This window comes from Grus americana, chromosome 2 (assembly GCF_028858705.1).
Source record: "Grus americana isolate bGruAme1 chromosome 2, bGruAme1.mat, whole genome shotgun sequence".
NCBI lineage: Eukaryota > Metazoa > Chordata > Aves > Gruiformes > Gruidae > Grus > Grus americana.
In genome coordinates this window covers 120,761,677-120,773,140 of record NC_072853.1, presented here as the reverse complement: position 1 = coordinate 120,773,140, position 11,464 = coordinate 120,761,677, and the positions used below count along the sequence as shown (strand labels likewise).

General features: G+C 44.0%; 1 protein-coding gene across 9 annotated transcripts in view; it reads left to right on the top strand.

Annotated features, from left to right (window-relative positions):
- Positions 1-877: 877 nt before the first annotated feature.
- Positions 878-11,464, top strand: part of ZDHHC3 (zinc finger DHHC-type palmitoyltransferase 3) — a 34,674-nt gene continuing 24,087 nt past the window's right edge. For 4 of the 9 annotated variants that reach the window (XM_054817026.1, XM_054817025.1, XM_054817034.1 and 1 more), the window contains exon 1: positions 1,040-1,228. The gene's annotated coding sequence lies outside the window, so the exon portion shown is untranslated. Of the gene's footprint in view, positions 1,008-1,039; positions 1,229-2,013; positions 2,033-8,909; positions 9,727-9,801; positions 9,875-11,464 lie in introns of those variants that run through there. The other 5 variants (XM_054817028.1, XM_054817027.1, XM_054817032.1 and 2 more) reach the window with 5 other exon arrangements.

Here is an 11,464-nt window from a genome sequence, read left to right as displayed (position 1 = left end):
TCCCAGTGAGGCTCTGGCTCCCTGTCCTGCCTGTCTCACGGCTTAGCCCATAGCAGCCAGTGGTTCCAACTGCAAGGAAAAAGTGGTGGGTTTTTTTGTTGGGTTTTTTTTTTTTTTACCCTCTGTCATCCCACCCTGGAGTCTACCTAAAGTGAATCAAACCCTTGCATAGTCCAGCGGCTCAGCTAGCACGCAAACAGCAGTTTTCCAAAGGCTGGAGAAGCCCACGTCTGGCTCGTTTTTCCTTTGGGACAGCAGAAGCAGCCCCTTGCTCTGAAGAGCACATCCTAGTGCGTTCAAATTCCTGTCCCCAATGCAAGGCAATGGTGAAGGTTATCACACAAAAAAGGATGCTAGTTATTTGTTGTTTTGTGTTGTTTTTTTTTAAACAGGGGCAAAGTGGTGTCTTTTCCTCTAACCTCATTATGGTAAACGGATGACATGCATTGGCTGAAATAAAGCCAGCCTGAGGGAACCGCCTTGCCATGTCAAAATTCGCACCCCGTGACGAATGCCCAGCGAGGCTGCAAGCAGCGCCTCGAAATGGCGAGTGTCGAGCAGGTGGGTGCCTGGGCACGGTGACACCTGCAGCCGTACGCTCTGACCTTTTGGACGCCGCAGGGTTTGGGGTACCTGCAAATCAGAAACACCCGAGCTCGTCTGGGCTCAGAGGTGCGCGGTGAAGCCCGTCTGTTCCCTATGTAAAAACAGTAAGAAAAAAAAAGGTGATTTTTCCCTCACAAAACCCGCATTCCCCCCCCGCACGCCCGATACGTAAATGCGCACTAGGCACCGGCGCGCACCGGCCACACGGGGCCCTGCGGCACCCCGGCGGCTGGGCCGAGCCCCGCCGGGCGCGGCGCCGGTGCCCGCCCGTGGGCCGGGGAGCCCCCCGCGCCGCGGCGGGGCGGGGAAGGGAAGGGACGGGCAACGGTGCGCGCTGCCTGCCGCCGCCGCTCACTTCCTGGTTCCTCCCGGCGGCCGCCCCACCTCCTCGCCGAGCCAGCGTAAGGGGCGGTGGGGGAGGGGAGCTGTCGCCGCTGCCGCGCGCGGGCTCCCCGGTGCGGCGGGGCGGATGGGGCGCGGCGCCGCCGCGCAGGGCAGCCTCGGCCGGCGAGGCGAGGCGCGGCGCTGCGTGGCGGCGTTGGCGGCGTGCGCTCGCGCGCGCGGCGTGGGGGCGGCGGGGCGCGCGCCGGACCCGCGGTCGGCGGCGGCGGCGGCCTGTGGGGTAGGTGGTGCGACTGACAGCGGAGGGGGGGGGGACGGCCCGCCGCACCGCGCCCGCGCGGGCAGGTGTGCGCTGGCGGAGGGGGGCGGGAGCGGGCCGCCGTCGGCAGCCGTAGGGGCGCGGCGCGGCCATCCCGTCGCCGGGGTTGAGGCGGGGGCCGCGCCCGCCGCCTGCGCCGCGGCACCAACCGCCCCCTGGCCCTGCGCGGTGCAGCCCTCTCCCCGTGCGGGAGGCGGGGGGCGGCGCGGCCGGCCAAGGGCCGCTCGGTGCCCCGCTTCCCTCTGCCGGGGCCCCGGGCAGGGGCTGGGCGTGCTGGGCGGCCGGTCGCGTCGTGTCTCGCAGCGGCGTCTCCCGAAGCTGTTGGCATGGATCGGAACAGGGGAGGTGGGCTCCCGCTCGCCCGTCGCCGGCTTCCAGTGCTGGGCTGTAAATACTGTGGGGCTAAATATGTTAAATAATGCTGGGCTAAATACGTGATCTGGGTCTGCTCCGGTGTCCGTTCAGAGCAGCGTAACATCCCCTCGGCAGGAAGTTTAAACTCGGAGCCTCCAGCAATGTCGTCGGGGTCCTGTAATCTGTTACTGGATTGCAGTAATGACACGGGGTCCTGTAAGGTGTTAACGAGTTGCAGTGATGAAACGTGCCCGTCAGCGAGTGGCTGCACAGTGGAGCGTACCCTCTCACTTCAGAGGTGGCCGTGGTCACCTGGCGTTGGACTGCGGCTGTCCGATGGGACCGTAGGGCAGCTGCGACTTCAGCGTTGGGAGTAATCCGTATTGAAACCATGGCGCTGTGCTGTGCCAGGTATAGTTGGAACGCACGGCGAGTTACATGTTAGTAGGAAGTAATCTGGGCTGTTTCTAGACAGTGGCCTCTCAGTATTACTGGAGTACTTCTGAAAAGTAATTTTTAGGAAGAAGCAAGCACTCGCAATTGCTTATTAAAAAACAGTCTTCAAGAAAACATAGGCATGGGGGAGGAGGCGGCAGCAGCCTGGTCTCTCATGCGCTCTGCTGCTGCCTGCGTGCCAGTGAGGGATGCCGAGCGGACACCAAAGCTCATTTAGATTTCTTTTGATCCTAATTTAGAAAATATAAATTATTTTTCAGCGTACAAGAGAGAGATTGCATGCCAGGCTCCTGACGCAGCGAAGGTGTGCAGTGTCAGATCTGTAGGAAGGGAGCCTAAATTCGGATGGCCGTTCTGATACGGTGGAATCAGAGAAAGGGCTGACGGGGTGCAGTGAGTGACTGCCTCCGATGCCTGGTGGTGTAGATAACAAGACTTTAGAGCCTTTTTACTGTGTTTTTCTTTGCTTAGTGAAAGCAACAAATAAGTCTTTTATATAGTGTTACAGGCATTTCAGTGGTAAGAGTCATTATAAGGGGAGCCAGGCATTAATTCGTATGTTTTTGAAAATGAAGCCCCATGTGCGATAAAGATCCGGTCCTTCAGACATGACGACTCTGTCAGCGTAGCTTTTAGTGCTGTCTCACTGATGCAATAATATTTGTCACACCAATGGGAGCTGCTTGTGGTAGTAAGTTGTGTTTGACTGAATGCTAATTGAGATTTAGAAGGTGCAACCAGAAGCTCTGTGCGGTTATAGGTTTATAGAAGGACAAATGTAAGGTCTGCCTGGAAGCTACAATATTTATTGCAACATTTAACACCTCCTGGGTATTTTGTATATGTTTCTGCTTCCTTTTTAGTTTTCATTTTAAGTATTGTACTTACAGGCAGGGCGTGTATTTCTATTTGAAATTGCTTGTTTGGTAGTAGACAAAAATGTCAAAATGTAATTTAATGCCACTATTGGGAGCAGGTTGCAAGAAGATGAATGCTTAATTCCTCAGCAGATGCACGTCTGCTGTGCCCAAGTAGTTATGTGTCTTTTCTGGGCAATTTCTTTTGTGTCAGCAAAGAAGAACAGCTGATAGTCTGACAGTGTGTGTGTAGCCTGGGCAATGCTAACTCAGCTTTGGTGAATCTCTTTGTCTTACGTAATAGCAATTTACTTTTCTTGATGAGTAGGTTGCTGTGCATCTCAAACAGAATAGGAGCTAGCAGTGTCACATAGTCAATACAGTTTGAACCCATGTGTTGCATTATTTCAGGGGAACTTGCTCGTGCAGACATTTCCCATACATCTATAAGGGGAATCTCTCTCCTGCAGAGGAGACTGCAGGGTAGGTGATGGGCACCCACAGTGGTATCAGTCTGAAACTGCCTTGGCTGTAGCTCAGCCAGCCTCTGCAGATGTTAATTGACTTGAGCTTATGGTTTTCTCTGGTCCCTCTGTGGTGTAGACACGACCTTTTAGTTCAGGTGATATTCTGTAACACAGTTTTTCTGCCTTCCTGAGAGAAGGCAGCAGGTAATGTAAAATATGATAAGACAGAAAAGCTGAAAGTTTTCAGTTTTTATATTCCCTGTCCTGTGCTTAGCTGGTTGAGGCAAACAGGATGTGAATGATGGTACCCGGAACATTGTATTTGACTTGTGCATGTAACTAATCTGAAACTTAAGGTTGCGTTAGAGAAAATGAGAAGTTAAAGCTTTCCCAATTAGAGCTGCGTATTTCCTGGGTTGTGCAGGCAATAAGAAAAAAAGGTAGCCTGTAACTTGACTGGAACTGCAGTGCAGCAAGTCTGCCAGTAACACTTTTTACACATCCTCCTTTTGAGAGGGAGTCCAAAAGAGCGAGCCACCTTGCCTCCACAGGCTGTGGGTGCCAAGGGCTGCCTCATACGGCAGCGGTTCCCAGCTAGTGAGGTGCAAGGTGCAGCTAGGTACTGGCTCTCAGTCTGCAGGAACACTGGCAGGTTAACTCCTTTCAGCTGCTTCTGGCTGTGCCCCCAGGGTTGGGGGGGTTGCTTGGGAGAGCTTCTGGAGGCTGGAGAGAGATTTGTCTAGGTTTATAGCCCCATAGCTCTTCACCTCACCAGGTTACAAGGTGACCATACAGAACTGGTGCTGTTACAGGAGAAATGGTAGGAGTGCAAGGAGAAAAAAACCAAACAAGCAGAGGATAGGGATGGGAAAGTAAAGAAATGAGAAGGAAGGCTACAGCAGCAGGGTTCAGCTAGAAAAATGTTGGGATATAGCTGTTCCAGAAGCTGTAATAGCAAGTAAAACAAGGACACAGAAAACTCAGTGTTAATACCCTTTGGACAAGAGAGGAATGTTGAATGGGAGGAAATGCAAGGCCCTTGTTGATGGTTTTGCTGGTAGCCCGGTGGTGGATGGCGTGTTTGTGAAGTTCAGCTGTGAGTTTTGCAATAATGCAGAACTGACAGGGGTGACCAATCTTAAATGTGGTACAGCATGCAGAAGTTAAACAGGCTTAAGTTGAAACGGTAAAAGTGAATAAAAGTAGTGAAAGTAGTAAAAAGTAGTAAAAGTGAATAGAAGTACTATGCTATTTAAAAAAAAAAAAAGGACAATGAAACATTTACAGTCCAAGTGGGAAGGCAGTAGTACCATACCGTAGATACAGAGAGATCAGAGGTCTATAGCAGGCGATAAAGGGAGATAGTAATGTGATATACATCTTTGTTCTTTGCAATGACTACGTGAATCACTGATGTCCAATATAGCATAGAATAGATAAACAATATACTATGTATTTTGCTCTCCAACTCTCAGTATTTCGAAGGATAACAAAATTAGTTTATGCACAGAAATTGTATTTTTTTACGAAGACAGGGATCACTTGTGCTTGCTAATGCAACAGCAAGCAAACCAAGAAATACTCAGTTTACCAACTCAGAAGTTCTTTACTACATTTCAAAAGCTTTAACACACAGCAACTTTGAACTTGCAGGTTTTTCTGGTTCCCTGAAGTAGCAGCATAGGTTTCTTCTAGGCTAACTCTTAACATCGCAAAGGTGGATTATGACAACTGTGATTTTAACTTCAGGCCTTTTCAGGATAGAGGTGATAATTTTTTTGGTCCCTGCTTTATTAATGCACTATTTTAATTCATGCCCTGTGTCTTTCTGTGTTTGGTTTAGACACCAGCTTAGGTGTCATATTTAGATTTAAAATCTAAATGCCTTACTGCCTTCATACCTGTATCTTCCCTACCCCTATATGGTTGGGAAGAAGTGCAGACTACAGGTGGGGGAATAAAATACAGAGAGACTGAGTGACTTGTTCGTGCTTGTGAAGGGGATGCTGTAGCAGAAGCAGGTGAGAGCCAATTCCTGGGTTAGACCATCTGAGTGAAAAGGTATGTCTGATAGATAAGGTGCTTTTTCTCAATTGAAAGATAATATTTAGGTTTTTTTTAGACTAGGCTGGTTCTGCCAGCTTCTTTTTATGATTAAAACTTTAAAACTGCAACTCTTTTCTGCTTCTCTGAAAAATATATTCCTTATGCGATGAAAGCAGTGTAGTTTTTAAAATAGAGGCTAAAAACATCAGTTGTATAGACAAGCTTTCCCCCTTTAATTTTTTTCTTTCCTTTTTTTTTTTTAAAGTTGATACAGGACAAACTGAGAATTTAAATTCCCTTAATGCAGTGGCTTGCTGTTTTAAGTCCTGAGTCACCATCAAAATTGCAAAGCTGTCTAGAAGACCGCGACAGCTTCTCCTGTTTTGTCTCTCACAAGGCTGTGTATTCAGGATAACTCCAGTGCTGTGGGAAAGCATGACACCCCCATTTGTTGTTTTCTGTTGCCCAGTGCAGGATTGCTCTTTCCTTCTGATACTTGCTCCAGCTAGGTGGCAATGCCACAAAGCTGGTTTGTATTTATGTGTTCAGGATGAATATTTCTTTTTTTACATAGGTTAAGTAGCTCGTGTGTATTTAGTCTGTCAGGAAACTGTAAGACTGAAGTGACAGAATTTCTCTGTTGCCCTTGCAGCTCTGATGACCATAAATTACTTTGTAATGGTTTGTACTTAATGAAGGTTTTATGGAACACCTTCCATCTCTCTGGCTCTTTGATCAAAAGTTTATCGAGATCACTAACCTTGTGATCAGACCAAGTCAGATCCAAGCCTGACCTTAGTCTCTGTTGCCCTTGTGACCTGTGTCCTCTTCCTGTCCTGTCCTGCCCCAATTTTGTTGCTCATCCTTCATTGTCCAGGGCCTCTGTACCTTGGACAGTGTCTTTGTCTCCTCTCCTTTGCTCAGGCTAGCAGCTGACAGGCCTTGCAGGTGGGAGTGCAATCACCAGATAACTCAGACTCTTAGGTCCATCTTTATTGCATTGTAATTTATTTATACAGTATGCAGCCATTAGTTAAACAGAAATGATACAGACGTTAACCAGGAAGCTGTTACCATCTGTCCTGAGAGATTACATACCACAAACATTAGCATAGGAGAAAACAATGTTTTTAATTGAGAAAACGTGGCCTTATTTTCCTTACAGTTCTACTAACGGAATTCCTCTGGCACTGTTGAAGTTGCTTCTTGTTTGCGCTGATGTAAATGAGAGGAGAACTGTGGGGTTTGTGCCATATGTGGTGGCGTCTCTTTTAAGCCCGTCAGCCTCAGCCCAATCCAGGGGGATCCGATCCTCAGGATGGAGTTTCTAAATCTGACGGATGTCTTTGAAGTAATTTCCACCTCCTTCTGAACTCCAGTTCAAATGTATTCTTCAGAAAGGTGTGACTTCAATTAAATCTTCCCCTCTAATGAGATGCTTCTAATAAAAATAATAAAAGCGTGATTTTAGTGTGATCCATTTTTATTAAGGTCTTGTTCACACATGGCCTCTTCAAAATAATAAATAAATTTAAAATAAAAACCCCCATGATTCATGAAAATGGTTAATGATGTAAACAGTTTTCTAAACTGTAACTATAAAGCAACATTGTAATATAGGCTCTTGCTGCCTTCATGTATAGAAAAAATGTTATAACGGGGTTACCATCTGGTTTTGTACGCTCTCTTTCCCCCTTTCCAAGGTAGGTAATCCAAGCCTGTGCATTTAGCCTCAGAAAACACAAGTTTGTTTTAAGCTTTATAATTTTTTTAAAGATTATTTTTAATGGATTTAAAGTAATTCACATTCTGATTTCTTTATGTCATTTTTCTTCACTATGGGAACTGAAACTGTTGAAATTGCCCGGCTTCAGTAGCCAAAGGGTTCAGGGGAATCTGAGATGTTTGTGAGCCTCTTACTAAAAGCAAACACATAGCTGGTAATGTAGTACTTAGGCTGAAACTGTACCGCTTAATATGACATGCATTTCCAGAAGAAAAATGGAAAATTATCTGCAGTAGGCATCATCCTGTTACCTGCTCCTGGGGTGGCTGGAGTAGGGCTAGCAGTACTGACTTTGCCCTGTGACATTTTGCTCGGAGTCATCGGGTGTCCCATCTGTGCAACGTTAAGCCCCGTGCCTGATTCTTCGCTATTGCTTTTGCTATTTGAATGCGAGAGGAGTAGTTTTTAATCTGTTTGGGCTTTTGGATTGGGGTTTATTTGGGTTTTTTGTGTTTCGCTTTATTTTAACCTTGTGTGGACTCTCAAAAATATTCCAATGGAAGTACAGCTCTCTCTAGCAAATTTAAGCCTGCTAATAATAGGCTTGCTTTTTTTAGCTGCCTTTCGCAGACCTGTTAGAAGTGTCCCGTTGACCCTTCAGGGTTTTGTAAACCAGGGGTTGGAAACTGCCATGCTGATGGATATCAGGATGAATCTGCAGGAGACTGCCAAAAATTCTCAGCATAGCTGGGCTGCTTTGTTCCACTCCTGCTGATCAGATAAAGCTTTTTAGGCCTTGCAGAAGCCGTTAGGAAAAAAAATATATGAATACTGATATTTCCTTATTATCCCTGCTAGAACTTGATTTAGCAAGTTTTGACAGGCTTGTTGTTGGATTTGGGCTGTGTGGAAGTGTGACAGGAGAAGCATAGGTAAATATCCTGTTAGAAAACACACTTCCTCTCATTTTGGTTGCAAAGGAAGATTAAATTGCAATGTTTTAATTAATGCAGTTTTAAGTACAGAAAAATGAAACTTCAAAATTAATTCTCTTGCAGTTTCTATCTATCTGGGGTTTGTTGGTTTTATTTGAAGGGACATCCTGTCCTGTGGATTTAGATCCCCTAGTTTAGCTGTCATGAATATAACATGACTAGTAATGTATGTTTGCTTCCTTTTGAGGATGATAAAAAGTTAACTTTAGTGTTGTTTGTCAGCTTTCAAAATACTTTCAGTGAACTCTGGTTCTGTGTGTGTCATAAAAGCTGTACCGAAGTATCTCTTTAAAGTATATGAAAACCTCAAAAAATGCACACATGATCTGCCCTTGAATTTTTTTTTTCCTTTTTTTTTCTTCTGAATTGTTTTAACGTAATTGGCAGAACTTGAAATTCACTTGGTTCATATGACAAAATGTAACCTCTTCCCAAAGTTTAATGTTAATGGACTTCCAATAGAGGAAATGGTTGCAATGTACATAGTAATACTCTAGTTTTGCAATTCATATCCATGTGCTTGATTTCACCAGCATGAGTAATTACATGAAAATCAGCTGGGTGACAATGATGATGGCGTTAAGCTTGGTGTAAGTTTTATAACATCAGAACCTCAGGTAGCTTTCAGGTACAGCATTCGTTAGTTCATTCTTAACGCATTCTTTGGCGGTCACAGGCCATTAAAAAATAGATTTTTGACACTGCTTATGGCCAGTCAAAAGACAGTTACTTAATTTATGTAGGGTGTAATAGCATATTTTAAGTGTCCATTGTAGCAGTAAGTGGAATTTAATTTGCTTTATTTACATTTCTAAGGTGTATATTACATGGTTTTTTGATTATTCCCCGTAATGCCAAATGCCTTCCAGATAAAAAAGAAGAAAAGGTCTTTGCTCTGACATGTCGTTAAGCTAAATTGATGTGTATGTTGTCATTGTGTCTCACACTTACCTAGTGGCCTCTCTTGTAGCCTGACACCGTGATTAAGTCCTTAAGCCCTTTGCCTTTGTTGTTGACGTATTGTTTGCTCCAGAGCAGGAGGAACTGACATATTCCATCTGTGTGTTATAAATTAAGTTCATATGCAGCATGATTCAAGGGTAGACCAGTTAGGGCAAGTTATTGCTTCCTCCCCTACAATCTTTTTTTTTTTTTTTTGGTATTGTTTATCTGAAAATGCCAGGTTGGACAACATAACATAAACAAAAACAGATGTTTGTGTATGTAAGAAGGAAGAATTAAAAAAAAACAACTAAGCGGGTCATGTAGAAAAGATGCTGAGACTCTAAGCTCCTATAGCTTGACTCTTAAGATAATGTACACTAAACCACATATGTATTTCTGAAATAATGAATGATGTTTACGTACTGATTACCGATTTTTCATTTTGTTGCCTGATGATGCCTCTAAAGCAAGCATTAAATAACAAAGTGCATTAAATAACAAATTTGTCCTCCAGCCAGGAGTCAGAATTGGAAGCCTGAGCTGGGTCCTCTTAACCCACTTCCTTACGGCACTGCAGAAATGAGTCCCCACACTTGGACTGAGGTGCCTCAAGGTTCGTTCCAGTTTCTACTTAGTTCCACAGCAATAGTGCTGCTGCTTTAATTTTTTTTTTCTCTCTCTAATTTAGCTCAATAATATTTTTGAGAGAGTGAGCTGTAGAACTCATTGGAGTGAAAGCACTTCCTGCGTTTGCGAGAGAGGTAATTTTTTATTCGACTGCTCAAATGTGCTGTTCGGGACTAAACACACAATTTTATAATCACTATGTATTTGTCTAGCTTCCAGTCAGTTGCTAGTAATACTCACCTTAAGGTGACTTGCCAAACTAATTCCTCCGTTAAATAGAGGAGTTTGCTTTTCCTGTGACTGTTTCATTCCTCTGCTTTGGGAAACAAAATCTCAGTGGGGAAAAAAAAAACGGCTCAGAGTCCAGGCAAAAAAAATCCTGTAAGTCTGTGTTCAGGACTATCCCAGTTTGCTACTGTACCTGATGTGTCAAGTCTAAAATTTCCATTTGAAAACTGAACACCTAAATTGCTGTTTTCTTTCTTATTTTTAATGCCATATGATGTTACTGTCATCTAAACATTGTTGTCAGGCATGAGTCTTTAATTATGTCAGATTTATTTTGAGCTAGCAAACCAGCATAACAGTTTTAATAAGATTATTAAATAATGCAATGAAGGTTAACCTGTTTCCTTGGGGGAGTGGAGGCATTGAGTCTTTAAAATACTTGTTAAGTCAGTGTGACTACATAAACGTTCTTACAGAAATTGTGAAAAACTGGGGAAAAGGTATGGATTTACTAGCAGGTACAGATTTATCTGAACTTAGACCACCAGATTGTTTGGGTAATCACTGTTTCTGAAAATTATATAGCTTGTCTCCCTAAGTATCGGGAGTCATGAGGCTAAATTATAGCTGTGGTTAAAATACAAAGTAATTACGATGTGGTATGTGAATTTTGTGAATGAGGAGGAGGGGGTTTTTGTGGAGTTTTTTCTCGCCAAAGTAAATGAGATCCGCACACGCATGTTTTTATCTTGATTTTTCTGTTCTGTGTGATGTATATATAAATATAAGACTGATACACTTTAACATTAGTCCATGCAACTTTCTTCAGATTCATTAAACATCTTAAACCCTCTTACTATGCTAAAAAACAAAAATATAAGAAAATACCTAATTCTCCTAGTTTACTTATACCAGTTATGTTAGAAAACAAATATTGTGAATGGTCTGGTTCATCTGCTTCTGTGCACTAGAAACTTTGCGCTCCTGGCTTTTGCCTCTCGCTGTGGCAATAGCAGTTCAGTCACCTCTCTTCCATGTCACTCGCACTAACATGCACAAGCTTGTCACTTCTGTGCTTAGGTTTAATTAATCATCCTGCTCGTTAATAGCCTTAATCTTTGGCTGCGAGAGACTAATTCTCCTCTTACGAATTTGTTCCTCTTGAAATAACAACTAGAAAATGAGCTACCATCTCCTTTCCTGTCTAGATAGGGGCAATAGCATCTCCTTTCAGATCAGTATTATGCAAAATAAAGTTTCCCCTTGTACTTGGCAGAACTTAGCCATAAAATCTTTGAGAGAAGTTTAAGGTCCTAAATACTTTTGCAACCTTCTCATTATTTTTTCTATAAAATTTATCCATTTTGTCTAGGCAACAGTATTGCTTTTTTAACAGTTAAACACAAAAATAGCTTCAGCGTGAACTTTTTTGGCAGAAAACATAATTAATGGTGAGCATTTGCTCTCCTCTGAATTAAAATGGAAAAATGCGCTCT